Here is a 24,438-nt window from a genome sequence, read left to right on the forward strand (position 1 = left end):
TGCTTGGTGTACCTGGCGCATGTTCCTTGGTATAGGGTTTACGTCTAAGATGTTGTTCAACTCTACGGAGGCTTCATGTCGGTATTGAGTGTTGTGCTTATGTATGGCAGCTTGAGTCTGTCAAGCACTGCTCTGCCTATCCTACTGTCGGCTAGGCGGTATCGCTGTGATGTAAGGTGGGCTGTTGTGAGTTTCCAGTTTCAGCAGTTTTTCTATTGAAACGCTGTTTGGAATACCAATGGCTGCCTTATATGTCCTCATTATCAGACCGTTAATTTTCTCCTCGTCTGCTTGTTTTAATCTAAGGTATGGCGCGACGTAAGCTATTCTTCGCAATATGAAAAGCCTGTACTAACTGCAAGGTGCCTTTATCTTTCATGCCTCTTCTCCTCTTCTCCTATTTCCTGCCAATCATTCTTGCTATTTGTTCTGTCGTCTCTACCTTTTGAATATTATTGTTATTTGAGATAGTCAGCCCAAAGATTTTGGCTCGTGAGACTTCCTGAGATCTGGTTACGTTAAGCCCCACCTCGATGGGGTGGCCGCTTCTCTTTCCTGAACATTAGGAGCTCTGAGTTTATGATTTTTTCGGGCCGCACGTTAGACCGAATTTTTCTGCAAGTGCTTGTGCTGTTTTCCCAGCTTCCTGCAGTTGATGTTGTATTTCTCCTTCATTGTTGCTGTTAGTCCATATTGTAATGTCGTCAGCGTAGAGGGCGTGATTGATGCTCTCTATGGCGTGGATTTTCTGTGGGAGCCCCAGCATGGGTATGTTAAAAAGCATTAGGGATCATACGGCACCTTGTGGGGCCACCCTGTCGCCCATGCTTTGGGTTCTGGTTTGGTCTCGCATACGTTCAGAATGACCATGCGTTTAAACAGGAAGTCTTTAATTTGTCTGTACGTCCTTTCATCGCAGTTCGTGTTCTGTAGGTTGTTTAGTATGGTGCTGAGCTTAACAGTGTCAAATACCTCCTTGAGATCTAATGCTAGTATAGCTTTGGTTTGTGGGCCTCTCGCTTACCTATTATTTCCTCTTTTAGCTGGTGAAGGATGTCATGGGTTGATAGGTTTGTTCTGAAGCCCAGCAATGTGTTTGGGTTTCTGCCTTCTCTTTCCATGTGTTTGTATAGCATTTTGTAGATTACTTTCTCAAAAAGTTTCCCCGACCACGATGTGAGGGAGATCGGTACCAGATTCGCTATGCTGATTTCTTCCCCCGGCTTAAGCATAAAGTGTGCCTCTGCCGTCTTCCAGGCCTGGGGTATTTTTCCTTCGGCCCCGCAGTTATTAAATAATTCTGTTAGTCATGTTAGTGAGCCTTCATAGAAGTTGGCCAGCATCTTGACTGTGACTCCGTCCTCACCCGGACTCGCATTTCCTCTGACTTCCAGAACTGCTGCTGCTACCTCCGTGATCGTTATTTCTCGGCCCACTTCCGGATTCTGCTCTCCTCTGCACTATGGCTGTGGCCTGTTGTTTTCACCGATCTGAATGTATTTGTGCGTTAGCTCCTCTATTACTTCCTTTACGCTGCCCTTGTAGCCATGTAGGGCTCAAGTCAGGTTCGACCTCTGCTCCCCCTTGCTTTTTTGCGGGGTCGATTAAGCACCTTAAAAGGATCCATATTTTCTTTTTAAATTTAATTTTCCGTTTAATGAGTCGCGTAGTCGATGCCAGTTGGCCTTGGCTAGCCCCGATGCATATTCTTCCGCTGTTCTGGCGAGTTCCGTTAATCGTTTCTTGAGGTTTTTGTTGAGCCCCTGCTTCTTCCACCTCTTCGTAAGACTGCTTCTGGACCCCATACGTGCAGCAAGTGTGCGTCGACTGCTGAGGTTTTATCGGTTGTGTTTATGCATTTCCTGTGTCGCCTGATTTCGCCCAGGAATTGTTCGGCCCACACTTCGTATACCCTGTGATGTCTTCCGCCCTTCTCTGCTTCCTGTTTTTTTTTTCGATTTCGTTCCCGTCCATTAGCTTGGCTCGTCCTCTTGCTCTTGCTACATTCTGTCGTAATTATGGAGATGTAATGATGGCTGCCTACACTTCCTCCGCTGTTCTTCCATTCCGGCCTCCTGTCATTCTTCACCAGTGACAGGTCTTGGCATGTGTCTCTGCTAATGCTATTTGCCAGTCTCGTTGGCTTGCTTGGGCCTGTGAGTGCGGTGATGGCTTCCCTTGTTAGCAGGCTTTCCCCTTGGGGTTTCGCAGCTGTAGCCTCAAATCTGGCTTGCCATGATAACTCCTACGACGATTAGTGGAGCCTTCCCCGCACCTTTTAATACTTTTTTGAAAATGCTGTCGAATTTGGCACCGCTGTTATTCGGTCTACAATATATATACTTATATATAGAATAAGGATGGCACTGCTGTTTTTTTTCATGGGTACCATTTCTACAAAGGAGTAATCCATCTCGTCGTCTTCGAGTGCGCGTTGTTAGCCAACCATTATGCATGTCCATACCCCTTCCAGTGTGACTTGTGCCTTGTCATCTTGGCTGTCGAGTTTGTCTCTTGCAGCGCTATTATAACTGGCTTCTCTGTTGCCGCCTCAATGTATTTCTCTAATATTGCTTGTTTTTGTTTGAAGCCTCCGCAATTCCACTGCCACATTGTTAGCTTCTTGGTCATTCGGTCTGCGTTGTCACTGTCCACCGTGAATTTCTATGTTTTCCATCTCAACTTGCCTTTTTCTGTCCAGTCCTTCTTGCCGCCCGTTTTGCATTTTACTGGCGTGATCTGATTCGTTACCTTCCTTTCGGCTTTGATTCTGAGTGCATTCAGCTCTTGTTGCATCAGTTGGATGTTCTGCTATTGTTGCACTGTTTGTTGCAGGCGTTGTTGCCATCGTTGCATCTGTTCCCGCACTTCCTGCATTTCTTGTTGCACCTGCTGTTTCATTTGTTGTGCCATTAGTGGCATTGTGTGTTGTATATGCTCTGTTTCACTTGTTTCCTTTGTTTGTGGAACCTCTTTGTATGACTTCATTTTCCCACCAACTTCTGTACCTGTTTCTTTCCACTGGGTCTCTAGTTTCCTATTCTTCAGCTGTAGGAGACTGATTTCTTGTTTCATTTCTTTTATTGTTTCCACTAAGTTCTCGTTGACTTCTGTTAGTCCTCTAACTTCCGACAATTGAGCGGGAGACTGTAAACAAGCTGTCCAGCGCACCCATTCTACCGCCTTGTACTTTTTTTTTTCCCTCTGGTTCTTGTAGTGGCGGGAACTCCTGCCTGGATTGTCTCCTGGGCCACGGTCTCCAGCTCATGGATGTTGACTTGGATCTGCCTCTGGTGTCCTGGGCCCGGGTCCTTGCTCGAACCTCGTGCTGCGTCTTCTTCACCACCTCCTGCTGCCATTTTTTTTTATCTGAACCTCAAATTCCCCTGGTATGGGGTATCATTACATGACGGTCCGGAATGTACGGAGTCCGGAATTTCATCGAGCACTTGTCCAAGTTGGTCTTGTGGTTTCCCTGGCACACTGGGCATTTCACGTCGCACATATGTACTATCAGCAACGAAAGAAACGCGAACAAGAGCAAATACAGGTGAGGTTGAATAACACTTCTCAAGAAGAGTGTTTGCGCCTTCGGAGTCAAGATAATAGAAGCTGGAATTGAGCGTCAGCTGGCTAAGAGCTGCGTATTTTGCTGAGCGTGGTTGAGTTGTATTGTTCGCGTTTCATCTCTTGCTGATAGTACTTCCTCTTGGTTGTTGTTGCCGCACCTTTCGCAGGCTTTGGCTTCTGGGTTCGGAGCTCTGACGAGCACTCACATACTTGAGTCCTGGGATACACCAGAGGACGGCATTATTCTCAACTTGTTCGCGGCCGCACCAAGCAGAATAAAGGACACAATGGAATGTAGTACGAGAAAATAGGAAGGGGAAAGAGCTGCTGGAATTTTTCTCTGCTCCGTGGACCGAATAAATGGCGAAGGCAGTAGCCCCACGCCCCGCTTGGACCCGCGTGCGCATGTAGTGCCCAGCTCAAGGTGCACTGTGAAGCTCTTGCGCTGTGGAATGCACCTCAAATCAGTCTCAGAACTGAAGAGACGCCCTATCGCGCTAGTGACGGGTGTCCGTCTCCGCTATCTCTAGAACGGCCACAGAAGCGTGTTGCCAATTTTGATAACAGCAGAATTAGAAGAACGGAGAATCATTTTTCAGAAACGACAGCACGCGCCCTGGCCAACACTGCAGCACTGGACAGCAGTGCCGCCACAGCGCACTGACGCCCCGCGCTTTCTGAAGCAGCCGACACTCAAGCGCAGCGACGCTTGCTTCCGGTTGTCGGGTCAGCTCAGAGGTACGCTAGGGGCCAGCATCGACAGGCGCTCTCGTGTTCCCGTTAATATACGACACTGCAGCTCAGGAACGTTGGGTAAGAATACCGATTCCGCCACTGCTAAAGTTACAAAAAGGAAAGCAACGGCGGAGAAATAAATGCATAGCGCACCTTGCAACCGAGGAGTCATTACTTAGTCCTATACTTTCCCATGGCCAGGCTGAATGTTAACGCCTGTCCAGAAGCATTACGCAACGCTTAGCTCGCTGTCGACGTGCAGCGAATCGAGAAGTGTATCGAGATGTGAAAACAGCTGACGAGTTGTTGCGGGCCCATCATTAGCAGCATACAATACCATAAGCAGCGCAGTTTTTCCTCCCGATGTGTTTATGAGTAACCCCTTTGTCAAAATTAAGCGAGCAGTGGTGTTCGCTTCTCAGCTGCATTCGAGAGCCCTTAAGGCACTGCTACGGACCAAAAGGTCCCGAAAGGTGAAGACAAGTGTTGTCCTCACCTTACACAGATTTAGAGCCTAAGGGCTATCATAAGTGCCCTGCTACATGACTCAGGAGCAAAACCCGTTGATACGTTACTCTTCGCGAAGACGGTACGTAAGGCGGTGGCGCTAATCCGGCCTTCCACCGTTTCATAGTTTTGTGTATTACACACACACACACGCACTTTAGGGTGATCTAGCCATTGGAAGCGGTGCCATTTTCGAAGCTTCCTTGTATCACGTCTGGGTCGAAATCGCGTCGCCTCGCTCCGACCCCAGCGGGGAGGCAGGCGTGCAAGACGCAGGCAGCCCGTCGCCAAGCGCCAGTTCGCTCGGACCGTTGGAAAGCGTTCGGCACACGCCCATCGATCTCCGGCGCGCGATAAAGAAAGGCGGCGGGGAAGGGGCCCGCGCGCAACGAGTGCCGAGCGGAAAGCGGTGCGCGCCGCGCGAGCGAAAACAAAAGACAGTCGAAAGGGCAATAAGAATTCCGAAGCAGCAGCGAGCAGGGCCGTCGCGAGCTGCAGCGCCGTCACGCAGCCCCGAGCGTTTGTCCTCGCGCCGGTAAAGATCGACAGTGAACTGCGCGCGCGCAAAGAAGATCTCTACAACACAAACAGCGGCGGAGCGCGTTAGCGCGCGTGCGGGAGCACGTGGTATATGGAGTTGCCCGACTTTTTTTCTCAACGGTATCCCGCAGCCTAAAGTTACAGCAGCGTAGCGGCATCTTAGAGGAGGAGCGATAAAATAAAAACAAAAAGTAAGAAAGAGCTCACCAACAAAACGGCGCGCTCTTTGTTGTGACTTCGCCCTTTCGCCATCTACCCTCACCTCGAGCGCCGCTAATGGCTGAATGCATGCAAGCTTGCGAGAGGCGCTATGGGAACGGCGTTTAGCGTTTAGAGAGCGCCGCTTCTTCCTTTCTTTCTTGTTCCCGGCCTCCTCTTTCCTCGTTTTTGTCTTTTCCTCGTTGGATGCGTGATCCGGCGCGCACACTCCGGAAGCTCCGTGATGTCGCGCAGTTGTGGGGGCCGCGCGATGAGCTTACGCAACCCACCTCCCTACTACTGCGGCCGCCGTCACAGTGCGCCACGGCGGCGGCACTTCCCGGTTCGACGCAATGCCGCAGCCTCATTAATCACGCACCGTGTGTCTCCAGTGGCTGGCGGGCTTTATAGTGGACGCCGCTGGGGGTCGCCCCGGCAATTAGCGTGGCTTCGTCGGAGTGCTTGCGAGCAGATTCCGAGATATGGGCAAGAAACCGAGGGGCAACGAACCCGCAGCAAAAGCGCGACGGCGCCAAGTCCCGTCTGTTTAGATTCCATCGTCAACGTCGTCACGGGGGCAGTCATGCGGAAAGCAACCTCGTCAGACCTTCGAAAAACGAAAGAAAATGAAGCGCTGCTATTGGCTGGTATGCTAGAAATCAGCAGTCGTGGCTCTTTGCAGCCGCTGGTGATATGACTAAAATGAGCGCATGAGCGGGAATATTTCTTTATATTATTTCTTGTAATTTGTTCACTTTTCGTATCTGTTTGCCGCCGCACGCGGGTAATTGTTAATCAAGGTGACAAAGCCGCAGCATCGGCACTGGCATTCGTTGGCCAATGTTCGCTTGAGAAACATGCCGCGCAAGAGGCCCAGAAGCTGCGGACAGGCTACGTCCCTTCTTTCCTGTATTCTCTGATGTGCATTAGCAGAGACGGCGTAAAAAAAACAAAATGTGCTGGTTGAAAAGTCGCGTGCGCGTATTATATGGGTCAATGTTTCAACTTATTTCGCTCCTCGTTCTGTGGGAGTATCTGTGGGAATAAGGCCGCCAGAGAGAATGTACGTGCGCGAACGTAGGCATTTCTCCCTGTCTTATGGGGAACGTGCAAATCGAACACGTCCTCAATTGCAGTGTCTGTTGATCAAGCGCGGAATTCATGCGGTAAGTGGAATATGAGGCGACTTATTAGTGTCAATGTGAATCACGAGCTACTTGACAGCGTCGAAGCACAGACATTTGCTGTCTCACCTTGAGCGTGATGAACCGACGGTGCAATGATTAGAATACTTAGCCACGCATTGCTACTCTTTCGACTCCGCCTTCACCAGTTGACGCGGGCAGACCCAGCCTGCTACGCCGAAATTACCTATGCCAAGCAATAAATTTTCTGCTACAGTCTGTACCTGTGGACGAAGATGTGCTCATACGGAAAGAGGATATGCAAGTGCCCTAATTAGCGTTTAAATACAGTTTCTGCCTCTTTACTCCTCCGCCATGGCCTTAAAGAAAGAACTTTTACCCCAGCGCTGTTTTACAGTTGTGCAAGAGGAACCATATATCTATGACCTTGCCTCTCCATGTTCTCAAAAGCTGGAAAAGGCCTTCGTATGAATTAACCGAAAAATCGCGGGAGGTCACAACACCCACCGCGGTGGCCCAGTGATTATGGCGTTTGGCTGCTCCTCCAACGACGGGAGTTCGGATCCCGACCACGGCGGCCGCATTTCGATGGAGGTAAAATAGAAAATACCGTGTACTATGCAGTGTCAGTGCGTGTTAAAGAACTCCAGGTGGCGTAAATTAATCCGGAGGCCTCGACTACCGCCTCTCTCGTGGCCATGTGCAGCTTTGTTAAACACCGTATACTGCGACTGGAATATTCGCGCCGATCACCTCGCAAAACTAAGGGACTTCTTTAACTGCATTTCCAAACCAAGGACGGATGTCAAGGTTTCACAGGTTGAAGCTACCACCGCACTAGCTCACAATGCAGACAATGATCCTGCAAGCTAGACTAAGAAGTACTTGCAACTGGGCTTGTTGGTGCATATTCGTGAAAGACATAAGAGCGCAAACTGGCAGCACGGACGAGGAAGGGAACAGGACGAGCGCTACTCGTCCTGTTCCCTTCCTCGTCCGTGTTGCCAGTTTGCAAGCTAGACTAGATTGAAGCCGGCCTAATGAGCGCGGAACAGCTGACGTTCCAGTGACGGGAAATTTTCCGACTCTCTGTTACAGAGCGCTAAAGCCTGCGAGTAAAACCAGAGCCCCTCGTACAAAACATCACAGGAATCAGGGCAAGCAAACAAATACTACATCATAGGCCTTTCGTGTACGGAATCATGGAAACCATCTAAAAACACCGAACAGGGCACGAGCCGGGGAAGTCGGCCAGGCATTTGAAGTGGACTGCAGTCTGGTAAGACGAACGACGAAGACTTAGATCGGTCACTGACTGCCCCGATATCTAGTTCTAAGCAAAGATTTCCCAAAACAGGGAAGATCATAAATCATTCGAGACTCGCATGATGCAAAACAGGCCGAAGGTCGGACGCCGGTTGAAAATGGACGTCTTTTCGACAAATTGTGTACGTTACAACCGAGTAAAAGAGATTTAAGTGTATTCCATTTTCTGGAGAAGCCTCTTTCAGGAACTCGTAAAAACGCGCGCTCATGACTCCGCTCACGTTGCCGGAGCTCACAGAGCATCTCGGGTCGCCTATACGGCACGCTGCGTTTCACCATTTCCATTATCAGATTCTTCAAATGGGCTCGTTTCGTCAACGGTGACGTCAATCGGATGAACCGCTGAAGCCTGCGCTCCATCGCCGAATTTCAAACTTTACGAGGTTATTGTGCGCCCACTTGCTGAAGCCTCTGCTACCGGGGGTTCAGTTTATGCACTTATACGGGGCCTGTGGCTGCTGTCAAGTGGTCGCGTGAAATGGATTGGGCGGCGTGCGAAAGATAGTGCACGCCTCGAATACGCACTAGTGGAACCTGGCGGCGCATCATCCCAGAACGTAAAGCATTCGATAGTACTGATTCATAATGGGGTATTTTAAATATTTCCGTAATTTCGAACTGAAGTTCAATCGGGATCGTCCTATCTATCATTTAGATTTAGTCTAGTGAGCCCAGCCGAGTCCCCCGAAGTGGAAATTTGAAGGAAGTAATTATTTTACTATCAACCGACCATTCACAGTGGGTAATTTGCGCTACCCGCACCTCGGACTACCCCACGTTTCCGTTTATCGCCTTTTAAACACCGCGATCAAGCGCTGCTCCAGAAATTCAACCGGCCAGGGCCGTATGCTCGTGCACGAGCGGGCAGCAACTGCGTAAGCGCATTCAAACGACGCCTCGTTCCATCGGCCACGCTCGTCGACGGCAATAACTCAGCCGCGTTCGGAGAGCAGCGCATTTCGCGTACGCGCGCAGTCTACCTCGACGAGCGCGTTATCACCGCGTTCGCTACTCGAGACAAAAGCAAGCAAGACAGCCACACCGCTGGCTCCCGGTCGCGGCTGGGAAAGAAGCCCTTTATCTCCCAAGTGGTCGAAACAAAAACGGGGACAGCTGCATGCGGTGACCGCTATCACTGGCTTATCAGGCCAAGGCATAACAACTTGCTCCTTAAACCCGCAATCGCAAAGCCGTGCAAGAGGGCTTTGAGCTACGCCACCAGTATAGCGCAGTACGCAGTGTCCGCGGCCCTCCGTAAAGGTATTTCCATGCAAGGCATCGGATGTTAAAGATTGATCGCTAATTTACATCTACAGGAGAATGAGGATGAACTCTTTAATGATCACTGCACATGTTAACCAGGCTGGCTACTTCAGATAAAGGTGAGAGTAAGATGAAGGGACTGATGATGATGATGGTTACGCCAGAACCCTTTAAATCGGGCGGGGGCTCAAGCCACCTAGCCATGACTTATGAAATTTTACTCTTCTCTTGATTTTAGCCACCAATCAGATAACCTTCGCTTGGTTAATTCTACCCGCTTAAAATCTACTTTCCCTTCACTGTCCTTAAACCCCAATGCCTTGGATAAATCAGCCCCGCTGCTTTCCAGTGTAGGGTGAAGCCCTTTACAGAAAAGTATCAAGTGTTGAGCCGTTTCCTCCTCTCCGCACGCAACGCACAACGTGTCTATCTCAAGGTACCTGACTCTATATGTCTTAGTCCGCAAAACTCCCGTCCTGGCCTCAAACAACAAAGAGCTTCCCCTACAATTATCTTAGATATTTTCTTTGGAAATTTCCTGCTTAAAAAATCTATGTCTAGCCAAAACTACTCAAACTACTCGACTAGCCAAAACGGCATCATCCGAAATCGCGCAACTACGATGACAGAGCCGGCGGTGAGCGGCAAGTACTTCGCAAAAATTTGCTGCGCGGCGAAGCCGTGAAATAAAGAGAGAAAAATAATCAGAAAGCAGATGTCGACGATATTCTAGACACGAACACTGAAACTAAAGTCACTACTGAAGTCGCTAAAACAGTAGCGTTACACCAAAGTGTTACCAGTAGTTACGAGCGGTGTTTAGTCCTGGGAGATTTGACCATGGTCACGACCCGTACACACGACGGATTTAACTTTTCATCTATTTACTTCCGCTCCATTTACCTCACTCTCCAACCAGGCGTCTTGGCTCGTTAACCTGCTGCAGCCTTCCCCTCTTTCTTGAAAACAAACAAGAAGTGAAGCTTAGCCGGAGGTTCACCCGATTCGTAATACAATTCGGTCTCTGGCTTACCACACTAAGAAATATCGCTTCTGTTCCCCAGTCTGCTTTGCTTCACCATGGCGCCATCCCGCACAAGGTGGTTGACATACCGGCGTGCCTAAAAACTCCAGTAGTCTTTCCAGGAGTCCAGCCCGCGCATTCGCCGTTCGTAGAGAAAGAGCACAACGAGGCGAAAGTTGAGGCAACTGAGTATAAATCTATATTACAGATGCGAAAAAAAAGGAACACAATTTTCGCACGCAATATGTACAATAATGTTCAACGCGCATATTTACAATCTGTTTTGCAAGTCTCAGCCGCACTTTCGCATGACAGTCGCAGGACCATACGCAGGCACAGCCTAGCTACAATTGTATCGCACCTTTGAGCTGTTCTCCGCACGCACAGCGTTTGGCATGTCGACATCTTGAAGAGAAACTCGGCAGGTATCCGCAGTCACTTCTTCACACACAACAGAAGCAAGATCGAGCACAACATCGTCTATACTATGCCGCTGCATGACTCATTGTCGAACTCTTCGGCTTTCCTGAAACAGCACTCTCGTGAAGATCGAAGTCGACATTGCAACAGAACCAGAGGCGTTCCAGACAATCGGAACAGCTGTTTGCATCGGAGATACAAGGCAGACGGAGCGACATCTAGACAAACTTCTTTTCGTACCATACCAGACGACGCGTATGACTTGGCGCAGAGTAACAATGCGTGGCATAGCGCGGGTTCTTGTAGTTAAACCCTGGTTTTCCTGTAAATTCCGGGTAAGCAAAAACGATTTTTTTTTTCCTCATCGGTACTGACCAACGAGGGCACCGAAGGATGGAGCAACAACCGCATTCCAAGCGCGCTATGCGTTTCGACTCGTAGTACGTCTGCCTAGCGTCAAAGGCCGACGTGAGCGCCAGTTATAGGATGCGTTCTAGGAATTGGCTAACACCGAGGATTTCCACAAGCCGTCCTTAGCGTTCTTCTCGTTCCAACTGCAGCGAAGAAAGGGTGACTGACTTGGATCGCTGTTCATAAACATTTCTTTTCTAGGTCGGAATTCGCTCCTGCGCAACATGAATTCAAAAATGGCATTTAAGAGCGACGACATTGGGATTTGAGGCCCATGTCGCCCGCACGTTTTAACGCAAAAGGAACTTTGAAACGATAACGGCCGCTATACTTGTAGAAAGACTGCGTGCCGAGGTTTGAGCGCGTATGCTAGAGCGCCACGGGCTTGTAGACCGAGATGACCGACGAGTCGATGAGAGGAGTGAAACACTCACTGTTAGCGTAACTGGAAAAGGACGTTATATGAAGGGAACGGATGAAAAATTGGGGCTGCTGGAAAACGAAGCTCCACAATGTTAGGGCACTCAACGGCACCAAATTTGGCAGCTGGCGCCGTAAGCTAAACGCAGCACCACGAAGCTTCAACGGCGGCACACAACTGGCACAGCAGGGGGGGGGGGGGGGGGGGGGGGGTGTCGTTACGCCTCTGAGTCCTCCGGCACGCACTCTCCGTCCTCTTCGCCGCGGAGGTCGATGGCGAACTTCTTGGTGTACAGCTCCCGGGTCCTGGTGCTCTTGACCATCTTGCTGAACTCGCGGAAGGCGGCGGCCAGGGTCAGCGTAAGCCGCTTGGCCACCGCCTTGCTCTCGCACACGAACGCGTGGCAGCGGAACGGGTGCTCCTGCAGGCAGGAGGCGGCCGACTCGCGCACCACAATCATGGCCACCACCTTGCTGTAGCTCACGTCCTGGACGCCGTACGAGATGCACTCGATGGGGTACACGCAGGACAGCGGAGCCCCGCCGTTCTTGCGGCCACCGCGGCCTCCGGCGGCGCCGTTGGCAGCTGCTCCCAGCTCGACGAGCGACACGCCTTTCTCGGACACCTCCAGCTTGACCATGGGGCATGTGGGCGCTGGTCAGCTTGCCGCTCTTGGCCGCGGCCACGAGGTCGTCGACGGCGCGCCGCGTGTGCTTCAGCCCCCACAGCCCGGTCGCGTCCTGCACGCCCAGGTACTTGACGACGAAAAAGCCGGGGCAGCGTCACCTCGTCGTTCGGGAAGCCCTCCATGTCACCGTAGCCGCAGTGCGGTAGTCGCGACAGCAGCAGCAGCTACTCTGAGACCGCCCCGCAGCTCCCGCCTTCGACGGTGGCGCGCTGCTGCTCGCTGCCGATCGTCGGTTTGTCGGCCGACTCCTCTCCGACTCTGCCGCTCAGTTGGCGGCGGCGCTCTGCGTGGTTCCGGTTTGAGGGGGGAGCCCCGCGTGACGTTCCCTGTCTCTCGCCCTCTCTATCTTTCCTCCTCGCTGGCTTCCCAGCAGGACTGCTGCGCCGAGCCGAGCGTTTCTCGCCTCGGGCCCTTTTGTTTGGCGGGCGCGCTTTGGCGGGCCTTTACCTCACCGCGCCGCTGCGCGGTCGTTACGTGCCCAGAAGCGCGTTTTATAACGCCCCCTCTGGCTACTGCTTCTAGAGGACGCCTCTATCAACGCGCTCATTTTCGAGTCGCGGCCGATGAAGCATTTGGCTCGAGTGTCCGCCCGCATGTGGAAATTTCACGCTCAACCTGAGGAATGATTAGCGCTACGTCACTACCAACACAAACTTCGAGGACTGACGGTGCAAGCGTTGCATGTGCCCGGTTGATGCTTAGTATTTTTCTTCCTTCTTGGTGACCTCATGCTGTACGAAGTGCCATCACCTCCAGAGTTAGAAGTTTATGCAATCAGGTAACCCACCCGGAACAGGGCGCAGTCTAATTGAGCGTTCTGAAAGGCCGCGTTAGCAACGGCTATTAAACTTTACAGTGCGGTATGATGACCAATAGGCCCAAATCGCAAGCAAACTCTCCACTTATCGTTACCTGTTTGATACAACTCGTTGAAAACGCTTTGCGTCGCATTTGAAAGCAGTGGCAACAACAAAGTTCTGTGACCCTTGCCAAACCACTAAACAAACAAAATAGATAAGCATCGCTTGAGTGGTCGCCGTGTGGTTATCTTTGTTTTGGTGCGGGTGGAACACCGTGGCATTAGTGGAGTGATTTCTACACGCTGCAAACCCTGCCGCGAAACACGCTGGCATTTTTGCCAACTGTCGAAGTAGCATATCAAGCACAACTCGTTTTCGCGCCGAAAGTTTCTTGTGATCAGTTCGTTCCATCGCCGAGTTAATGCACAGGAATTCCCCCGTAATTAGCAACAGTTTGCACTTTCAACATAAACAATGCTCTCCAAAATTGCGGAGTTTATCGCTACAACTGCGCCAAAGCTTCGCTGGAACGAATCTGCTCGCTTTTTTTCTTCGTTCCGGCGGATAGGCGGTTAATTAAGCATTCTTTCTTATATTTTCGCAAGCGTATTCCGCACGTTCCTTCGCGCGATGGCACTTAGTGAAATAAAAGAAATGTGCTATTTTCTGCTTCTTTTTCCTGCCGCGCTCACCTGTGACCTTTCCCGACTGTACAGCCAGCCCGCAGGCGCCGGCTTCGTTTTGATAGATGCGTCATGCGAAGCGCTAACAAAGACCCGTCTTGTGTCACGCTGACTCGGGAATGACAGCGGCTGCGGGGGGGGGGGGGGGGGGGGGGGGTCGTGCGAGGCTGGCGGAATTCCATAGATTCAGCTGCCCGGAGAGAGGCGGCGAAAAAACAAAGATTATTGTGGCAAACCCAGCGCTCCGCTACATCGGCCGTCAGCCCCGAAGGCAGTGCAAGACAGTGTTCTGTTTCCCGAAGATGCCGTGCTTGGCGCGACAGGTTATGAGTGTGGCATGGCCGTCCCTCGTCGACACCCTTTATGATGGAGGAAGGAAAACTCAGGACAGACTCTCGCTATCCGAGCTGCACGCCAGAAAGTGTGCCGGAAATCACGCAGTTTCCAGAGGACTGCTGGGAGTCTTCGGCCGCCGGCGCAGCCAGTAGTAGACTCCTCTGTCGTGAAATGAATTCAAGCGCGGCAAATTGAGATCAGTGCAATGAGTCGAAAACGGCTTTCGCCTTGCCGCAGTTAAGAGATATATAAGTGCCTACAACAAATTTTTATTTAATACCGTAAGGTGCCTTCCAGGCAGCCCATGGTGGAATGGGCTGAGGCTTCAGTCTAATCAGAAAGAGAGGAGGAAGGGAAACATACATACACAAAGAAAAGAAGGAAAAGCGACCTGGACACTAAGAACAGGCACAAGTGCAGTATTAGAAAACTGTATCAAAAGTATACTATGCCCTGATATGGCGGTCGCGGTTACACCCAGAGCAATAGAAATGCATCTGCAGCCCGCTTCAGCTAACGGATAAAAGAAAAGGGACAGCGGAAGAAAAAAAAAAACAACGCGCTTCGTCACAGACATGCTCTCGCAACTGATAACGAAGATTCAACCGAGGGAGAGCTGGCAATTTACTGCGGACTGGCGGTCCTCCCTTCTAATAATAGGTCTCAGATAGATGAAAAGCGAGAGGCACTGATTTTTCTCTGTGGAGTTACAATGTCTGGTTTTTTTTGTTTTTTTTTTTGTAGCGAGAGCTACACTGGGCTACCAGTCGAGCATTTCGCGGTACATGGGAGAGGACAGTTGTGCGCATGCACCGTTACCATGGGAACCGAAGAGGAGCAAAGTGTGGCGTGCGCTTCGCCGTCGCCGCGGCCGCGCTCCCGCTCCACCGTCAAAGCCGAGCGTGGCGTCACGCGGATGAGCAGTTGTGCGCATGCGACGATACCATGGTGACCAGAGAGACCCCACTGCTCCGCCGCACGCCACTGTACGGTGGTTGTCTCACCACCATGATATCTGATACCTGATTTAATATCTGCAACGGACCCTTGGACCTAATATATTAAACTTATTTTTGAATAATGGCGGAGTGCTTGGCTTGAAACACTCTGGCACGGGTCGGCCCGGTATTGCACTGCCTCCGGGATCGGCCCGGGGCATATTAGCGCGGCGCGTCTTTTCTTTCACTATTTACTCTCCTATCATTTACGCCTCCTACTTTCAGCACGCGGCAGCAAGCGTGGCTCGGCTTGAGCCAGTAGGCAGGCCCGTGCACTATCCTTTTCCTTCTTCCTATCGGCAACATCAGTCAGTCAGTCGCCGCTCTATCACCCGAACCCCGCGTCGCATGCGCAGGATTGCGTATGAAAGGCGGAGATGTAGTGGGCGTCTGTATCACAACGTCTGACATGCATGCAGAGAAGGAGAGTCCAGCCGCTGCCAAACGGTGGTATAGACAAGAGAATAACTCTTCCAATCCTTAATTTGTCGCCTGGCACTTGGCTTGAACCAAATAAGAACGCTGGAGTCTGTGTGTACGTGAAGCAAGGTATCACCGCTGTCAAACATCTCCTTGCCTTCGATTGCGGTTAATAATGTTAAAGCCTACTCTGTTCGGCTTCTGGAATGCGTCATTATCATCCAAGGAGTCCATGTGGCACCAGGGACATCTGTAAAGCAGAGTTTTTATGTGGTTGCCTCGTGTATACCAGCCTACGGCATGGTTTCACAGTTGTGTGTGAGTTTGGGTGATTCCAACATGAAACAAGACACTCTTAGTCAGTGTATGAAAGAAAAGTATGACTTTTATTTAGGTTCGGACGCTCACTTCCAGACTACACAATGGGGAACTACTATATAGAGCTTGTAGACTAAAGAGGCTCTACCAAATCAAAATACTGTATAGACAAAATTGAGACCACTCCATGCTACCTCACAGATCATCGGGCAGTCTTCGTGTTTGGCAAGCAAAATGAATAAAAATGTGTATAGCCAGTGTCTCTCAATGCTAAACATACAGTGACCACAACAAGCTCAGCCAGGGAACGCATCTCTCGCTACGTATATCCTGGCATAGCCGAGCTAAGCCACCGCCAATTTTGTTGTCTTCTGTCTTTTTTGATTAGTCAGACTGTAAGCAGAGGTAATTGTAATTTTTTTCTGACTGTTAACGTTCCCAAAACTAATTCGTAGACGTTGCAATGAATATCAGTGCTCGTGTGGGATGCGTCAGTGCGTTCAAGCTGTGGCCTAATGATCGACATGTATGCTCCGCACTTCGTTGCAGTGTGCAGTATTTCATCTTGTGCTTAATTAATCGTAATTCAAGCAGAGTACCGGGGATGTATTCGACCTGAACACTCCAGCTGGCTTAGAATCAACCGCACTTTAAACGTTCTTTTCGATTTTTCGTGGCCTAGTGGTTTGGGCGCCCGTCTCGGCTGCGGGAGGTGGTCGGTTCGAAACCCACCGCCGGACACCCACCGGCCAAAATGGGTACAAGCGTCCCCCGGCCAGGCGCCCGGCTTTCTTTAGGGGTGTCCGCTTGGGAGAAGCTCCGTAAACCCCGCTGCGCCCCTCGCGGGCGAACGAAGCCCCAGTGTCGAAAGAGCTCAGTGCCTGCTAAAGGTGGTGTCACGGCCAACGTGGCTCGAACCTTCATCACCTGCAGCAGTAGTCATAAAACATACAGTGACCACAACAAGCTCAGCCAGGGAAACGCATCTCTCGCTAAGTATATCCTGGCATAGCCGAGCTAAGCCACTGCCAATTTTGTTGTCTTCTGTCTTTTTTGATTAGTCAGACTAAGCAGAGGTAATTGTAATTTTTTTCTGACTGTTAACGTTTCCAAAACTAATTCGTAGACGATGCAATGAATATCATTGCTCGTGTGGGATGCCTCAGTGCGTTCAAGCTGTGGCCTAATGAGCGACATGTAAGCTCCGCGCTTCATTGCAGTGTGCAGTATTTCATCTTGTGCTTAACTAATCGTAATTCAAGCAGAGTACCGGGGACGTATTCGACCTGAACACTCCAGCTGGCTTAGTATCAACCGCACTTTAAACGTTTTTTCGATTCATCAACAAGCCACGTTCCTGCATTGTTTATTATTATGTAGATACCAATCTCCCTATTTAAAGTTATCGTCATTTGAGAGAGCTTTGGGACATCAACCTCGTACACTAAGAAGCGACACCAGCATTTGATTGTTGAGACGTACTGAATTGAAGCAGAGTTTTCCCGTGATCATTGAATGCTCAGACACCCAACACAGTGTTCAGTGAACAAAAAATAATAGAATTAATATTGAAAGAAAGTGGTCCAAGCACTCACCCTTGGGATACCCCTGAAAGAGCTGCCATATTGAAATTGGCTGTCATAGTGTAATGTTTCGGTCTTCAAATAAATATCAAGTAAGCGCAGATCTTGCCCATTTTTAATAGACATTGCAGTTTCACCACTAACTTCAATACAAGACCCAATCGATAGCTTTAGCAAAATCCAAGGATATCGTCTCAATCTACCGGACCGGTCTAGTGCTGCAGTGATTTCATTAGCGCATGCTGCGAATTAGGCGGACAACTGAGCATAGGTCACGTCGAAATCCGCGCCGACTGTCAGAAAAGGATTTCGTCGTTTTCCACAACGCCTCTTAAGTGTTTCCAAAGGAAATTCTCCATCACGTTATTGGTTGTACACAAAAGTAAAGCAGACCTACGATTATGAACACTGAGGCTAAGTGGCCCTTATGAATAAAAATTACTTTTACCAATTTCTTATCATTAAAACACGAAGTCGCGGAGTCTAATCGCGCCCATGGCGGCATCATTTCGATGCAAATTAAATGCAAAAACGCCTGTGCGTTGTCAGCGCATGTTAAGTAACCCCATGTTGCTTGGATTAATTGGGAGCCCTACACCCTCACAGTCTACGCACAGCTTCGGGCAGTGTAACACTAATTACGTGCATCATAGCCTGAGTCGCTTTGGGACGTTAAACCCCCCTAAATCATAAACCAGTTTAGCACCAATTACCAATAACAAAGTATTTCATGCATCACTGCGTACCTTCGAATGAAAGTGTCAGGTATGTCACCAGGACTTTCTGATTTTTTGGTTAATAACTTTAGTGGGTACTGAACATTGCCTTGCTCTTTTACGGCCGGGTATAGAAGCTCCAAGATAACGCTTATAAACGCTACAGCTTCGATCCGATTTTTAGTTGCGGTCGCTCGCTGGTAGAAATATCACCGGGATCTACTCGTCGAACGCTTTCACAAACCTGCAGCTGCACTGTTCACCATACCGTTCATATATTACTTTGAATAGCCGAATGTTTATCGTTTATGGTGCATTCCAATGGTCGATCCGGAGCACGTATTACTACTCGGCGAGCCGAAAAGCGTCTTTCGAGGGTTCTTTGGATTCAAATTCTGAGGTACGTGACTGGCGTTTCAAGCGACGCTTCAGCAGCAGTAATCCGCGCGTGACTCAAGGGCTTCGTTGAGTCGTTTTCCTGCGCTTCCTTGGAACGCACGTTCGAATACGTTCCGACATTGGGTTTCAATATGGCAAACATGAATAGTTTGCTCAGAGTTTGCAGCTCAGTTTTGAAAGAAGGTGTCGAAATTTCGTTGTAAGTAGCCAGGCACGTTTGCAACGGCAGATTTTTTTTTTTTTCTGTGCTCCATGAAATATTTTCTGCCTCACGTGTCTGGCTCCTCTTTAGATTGCTTTTACCACTGCAGTAGTCAGGCAGTGAAAGTGTGGAATAATGTTCTGAACGGCTGGCATTTTGTTCCTACTAGCCCATGCAATGCATAAATGCGAAAAAAAGGTATTTTCGCTGCTGAACGCATTACTTGTATCTAAAATCAAGATTATCAAAATTAAGAACAATTATGAACGCCTAGAAAATTTGAAAGCCGTGCACGCGTACTCGGGGACGCGCTGTCAAGCAATGTTAAAATTCAAAATCATTCCGGCACTTCTTGACGTAGCAGCGTGCTCGATGAAATTTAAGTTTGTCTCGCATACACGGTTATCTCTGGCACTCACAAATCTTTCAGCACGCCTCTTGTTTCTGGTAGCCGATATTCTTTTAAAAATATGTTTGTAAATTCTTTTGCCACAGTTTTGTGAGGGACTTGTTGCGGTCACGTAATGCTGACAAGGCTGTGGACAACAAACAAGCAGGTAACACTGGAACAAATAGCCGCCCAAGTGGCTCCCTGGTTATGGTGCTCGGCTGTCGGCCCGAAAGGCGCGGGTTCGATCCCGGCCGCGGTGGTCGAATTTCGATGGAGGCGAAATTCTAGGGGCCCGTGCACTGTGCGATGTCAGTGCACGTTAAATAACCCCAGGTGGTCGAAATTTCCTGAGACCTTCACTACGGCGTCCCTCATAGTCTGAATAGCTTTAGGACGTTAAACCCCACTAGCCATAAACCATAAACTGGAAAAAACTTTCTTTTTTTGCTTGACTTGAGCCCACAAAAAAAAAGTGAACTCGGCAGCAGCGATAGCAACAAGTATGCTCGGCGGTCGTCGAAGAAGAGAATCACGACCGCTCTCGGCCGCGCTAGATTCTAGAACTTCGTAGATGCAGTCCTACATTGCTGCAGTCTTGCTAGATAACTGCGGTCTCCTCTGGCGACGTAAGTAGAGCGACTCTAGACCACTTGCTCTAGACACAGCAAGGCTATAACGCCGCCTGCCGGCGGCTACTAGCATGAACAAACAAATACTTGGTTTGGTTTATGGGGATGTAACGGGCCGAAGCGACCCAGGCTATGAGGGACGCCGTATTGTGAAGGGCTCCGGAAATTCCGACCACCTGGGGTTCTCTAACTTGCACTGACATCGCACACCATACGGGCTTCTAGCGTTTTGCCTCCATCGAAATTGGATAGCCGCTGTCGGGATCGAACACGCGTCTTTCGGGTCGGCAGCCGAGCGCCATAACCACTAGGCCACCGCGGCGGCTTGAACAAAAATATATTGCGAAGCTCCGCGGCAATAATTTATATTCTGCGAGCTGAAACAAACCGTTCGCACTTGTGGAGCCTGTATTGTACATGATACACCAGGGTTTTACGTAGTACAAGGTTAGGACTATATTATGGTGTGATACACTGGGAAAAGCTGTTGAGGCAAACCGTAATTCGCTGACAGCATCGGAGATCAATACAACGTCTAGGATAAAAGTTCAGCGTGAAGTTGAACGTGTTTGTGTTTGTGAACTTGCTTCGCTGTAAATGAAAAAGGAATTGCAAGCGAATTTCCGGAGTAAAGACAAGACGGCTGAGCGCAGAGCTTGGTCTGTTTTAGAACAGGTAACATAAAGTCGATACCAGTGATAACGTGATCGTAGCGTTTGCTACGTCTCTGACAGAATTCGTACAGCGGCTATAAACTTCGAAATGTCTGCTTGTGAACCACAATAAGATGCTTGCGCTCTGGGGTGAGCGCAGAGGTATCCAAACCATTTCAGTAGAAGTCTTGGGACGAACTATGTGCATTGAAATGTGTTTCTTTACTGTGATTTTGAATCCGCCCATACCACCCACATGTTGAGCAATGAGCCTGACTAATGTCAGGGGTCGAATGGCCGAAACTCTGCTAAGCCTACATTTGTATTATGCGAGCCCAATATTACGATAGCGTCACCCGTGAAGATTGCTATCGCGAAACCATTTTTTTTTGCAATGAACATAATGTTCTTTTCGTAAGACGGCTGTCAACCTCACCGTTCTTTTTCACAATACTTTTTCCGTTGACATTAGATACAGATAGCGGGCACGTGTCAGTGGATGTATTCGGCAAGTTTGGCTTCTTGATCTTTCTTTGAACTGAAAACGGAAGAGCCTTGTTATTTCGCAGCTAACGGAATTTCTGTCTACAATGTCCCGTTTCACCCGAAGACATTTCTGTTAATGTACACTTATCGCCGCTTTCACATAGCACAAAGAGCTCCTTTTTTATCGACTGAGGTCGAGTCGAGGATTTCTCTTCAAGAGCGACACAAAGGGATGGCAATAAAATCGCAGCACTCAGATAGCAAACTGTGACATGAGGCCCACACACGCCCTTCGTCTCTTCTGCAGCTTTTTGTAATCCAAAGGACCTCAACGCTCACTCAAGTGCGACGCACTTTCATTGCATTTTCTGCTTTAGACTACCATCCTCATCATATATTTTACGAGATTGGCCAGAATAACAAAAAGTAATCTTCAAATTTAGCGAGAGAAAACCTATTCCTGCCTTCGGACCTGGGTGTCTGGGTCGGTAGTGATGATGGTGGTGGTGAGTTTTATGCGTTGCATATTGCAGTCACTCAGTTCAGCCCTTGGGCGCGGCCGGGCAGCCACCAAATCACGTGACGTGACGTCACTACAGCCCGAGGAAAAGCTGGGCCCCAACTGGCGCGGTCGCGCGCGGCCGCAACCCCCACCTGACTCCCGCTCCTCCCGCTAGGGGCGCTGCGCTATGATTGACGTCACGGCATATGTATAAAAGAGCTGCGCTCCTTCGCCGGGACAGTCTTATACCCCTGTCACACGGGCATTTCGAGGGCCCTCGAACCGATAGTCTGTCGACTCAAAGGCGATCGAGCGCTGCTACACGGGCAGTTTCAATGGCGATCGAGTCAACGGAGCAGCACGGAACTCCATCGAGATATGCAACGCATTCTTGGCTTAACCAAGATAAGCCTGGCCATTTTTTTAAGACACAAAAAAAAACTTGGCCAAAGAGAACGTTCTCGCTCGGCACGAAGTGGAGTCAAAGGCCCACTTTGCCACGCATTTCCCCCTTAGAAGCAGAGCACCAGGCCAGAGGAAATATTTCACCCGTCGAAGAAACCGGTGGGTGCTCGGCGGTATACTGGGGATCGAAACCCGCACCTCCCGCAAACCCGGTAAATCGTCTCACCACTAGGGTACCGCTGCGGCGGGGTTAACCTTTCTTTAGACAGTCTATATCCTGTCCACAGACTTCTGTCTAAAAGTCTATAGACTATCGGCAAACCTTAGAGAACAGTCTATAGCCAATACGAATCCTATAGACAGTCTATAGACAATCTATGGAATTATGGTCATACACTTTTAGTAGACTCTTGTCTATATACAGCCTATAGACTATGAATAGACAAAGTAAATGTCTATAGGAAGGCAAGAGGCTATAAGAGGTCTATAGACTATCAATAGATCCTTTTTGTAAGGGTTCACTTTAGCCACGATTCGGGTAGGCCAACTAGTTTTATTCGAACATGCTAAACTGGCGTTGCAATACGCCCTTCTGATCGACGACCTTGAGCATAAAAGTATCCTACATCTCACTACCTGATTACTGCTGTTCTTCTTCTTGTCAGCGCTTTTTCATCCTTGCAGGCATAGTTAGCTATACTTTTCAGACCGCAAGCTAAACGATCCTCTCCATTTGCCCCGTTCGCATCCGTTCGGCGGCAGCGGCGGGGACGCAGTCAGCGGGACGGACCGTGCCCTTTGTCTGCGCGCCGTGATTCACGTCTCCGGGATCTACGCCTCGCGACTGCCGCCGCGCGCGTCCGGGCCGATCGGGTGACCCGCCCTCGCCTCCCGTCTATCTGTTTGCGCAGCCTGCCTGTGCTCCCGCTGCGCACATACGCGAGGGCACGCTTCGGCGAACCCGGCCAGCTCACCTGTCGGGGGATGGCTCGTAACTGCCGTCCGTCTGGGGAGGAGGTGGCTGCCGACGAGTGCGCGCAGCCTTCGAAATTATGTGCACGGAGCTAGGGTATGCGGTACGAGGGTTTACAGTCCAAAAGCACAACAGAAATATTTCTGTCCACACAAGAATGTTTTGTAGCATTTTCCGGCTTTAGCTTGTTGCAACAACAGAAGTGTTTGCAGTTGCAACAAAATTTTCTGTAGTATTGTGCTGTCTCTTGTGCTGACAGCACTTTAAGTTACTGCAGAACAACTCTGTCTTTACGACAGAACATCTTGTATTTTGGACAAGATTCCGTCGCTTTTTTTTGGTTGGATTTGACGTACGGACACATGAGGTTTAGCGACTCATGAGATATGAGAGGTGCCTTATACAGGTCTTCGGAATAATTTCCACCCCCCGGAGTTCTTAAACGTGCGTTAACATCGCACAACACGCAGAGGCGTTTTGCGCTTTCGCGTCAGTATACGACGGGCCTCAACGTAAATCGAAGAGAGAAAGCGGAAGTGCTGCAGTCCTGGTTATGACTGAGCTAGTCGGTGCATAACTTTGATGGGCTCGACTGAACACATGGACAATCACGCGGAAACAAAGTAATGACACGACGCCATGGATGATCGCCATTGCTGTGTGTCCGTTCATGCGTTCAGCCGAATCGACTTGAGTAGAGGAAAGCTCTTTAACAATTCCAGGGGCTGAATTGTGTTAGGGCAGCATTCAGAGTTTAAACTTAGTTCTGAATATTTCAATTGTTTTGCTTACTTACGAAGTTCTCAGCACTGCCTTGTGTCATGATTACGGCGGCGCACAGGTGTTATTTAATGCGGAGGAAAATCGAGATTGTTCCAGATAGTAGAGAGTTTCAGAGTTCGTTCAAAAATATAAACAAAACAAAATTACAAAACGAGTACAGAAAGAGGCCTCAAGGTTGAACACTATGGTGGGATCTTTACAATAAAAAAGCAAATAATAACAATAAAATCGAGCAGCTTATAAATCGGTACAAAAATGTTAATTAGCAATATATATATATATATATATATATATATATATATATATATATATATATATATATATTCCGAACACAATTGCATTCGTGCTTATCTAACGTGGTCCGAGAGCGGCCGATTGTTTTGTTTTGCAAAGCACACTGACTTAATAATAATAATAATAATAATAATAATTGGTTTTTGGGGAAAGGAAATGGCGCAGTATCTGTCTCATATATCGTTGGACACCTGAACCGCGCCGTAAGGGAAGGGACAAGGGAGGGAGTGAAAGAAGAAAGGAAGAAGGAGGTGCCGTAGTGGAGGGCTCCGGAATAATTTCGACCACCTGGGGATCTTTAACGTGCACTGACATCGCACAGCACACGGGCGCCTTACCGTTTTTCCTCCATAAAAACGCAGCCGCCGCGGTCGGCTTCGTACCCGGGAACTCCGGATCAATAGTCGAGCGCCCTAACCACTGAGCCACCTCAAGATGAGTAAGGTGCACTTTATTAAGCGAGAAGAGGCTCAGGCCTGCAGAGTTCGAAATGCACCCTTAAAGTGTTCGAACCCGACCGCGGCGGCAGCGTTTCGATGGAGGCGAAACGCATAGGCGCCCGTGTGCTGTGCGATGTCAGTGCACGTTAAAGATCCCCAGGTGGTCGAAATTATTCCGG

General features: G+C 49.5%; 2 pseudogenes; one reads left to right on the forward strand and one right to left on the reverse strand.

Moving 5' to 3' along the window:
* Positions 1 to 10,484: 10,484 nt before the first annotated feature.
* On the reverse strand, positions 10,485 to 12,593 carry LOC144094042 (low density lipoprotein receptor adapter protein 1-like; annotated as a pseudogene).
* Positions 12,594 to 15,097: 2,504 nt separating this feature from the next.
* On the forward strand, positions 15,098 to 15,226 carry LOC144095709 (U2 spliceosomal RNA; annotated as a pseudogene).
* The last annotated feature ends 9,212 nt before the right edge of the window (positions 15,227 to 24,438 follow it).

Source organism: Amblyomma americanum, chromosome 6 (assembly GCF_052857255.1).
Source record: "Amblyomma americanum isolate KBUSLIRL-KWMA chromosome 6, ASM5285725v1, whole genome shotgun sequence".
Lineage (NCBI taxonomy): Eukaryota > Metazoa > Arthropoda > Arachnida > Ixodida > Ixodidae > Amblyomma > Amblyomma americanum.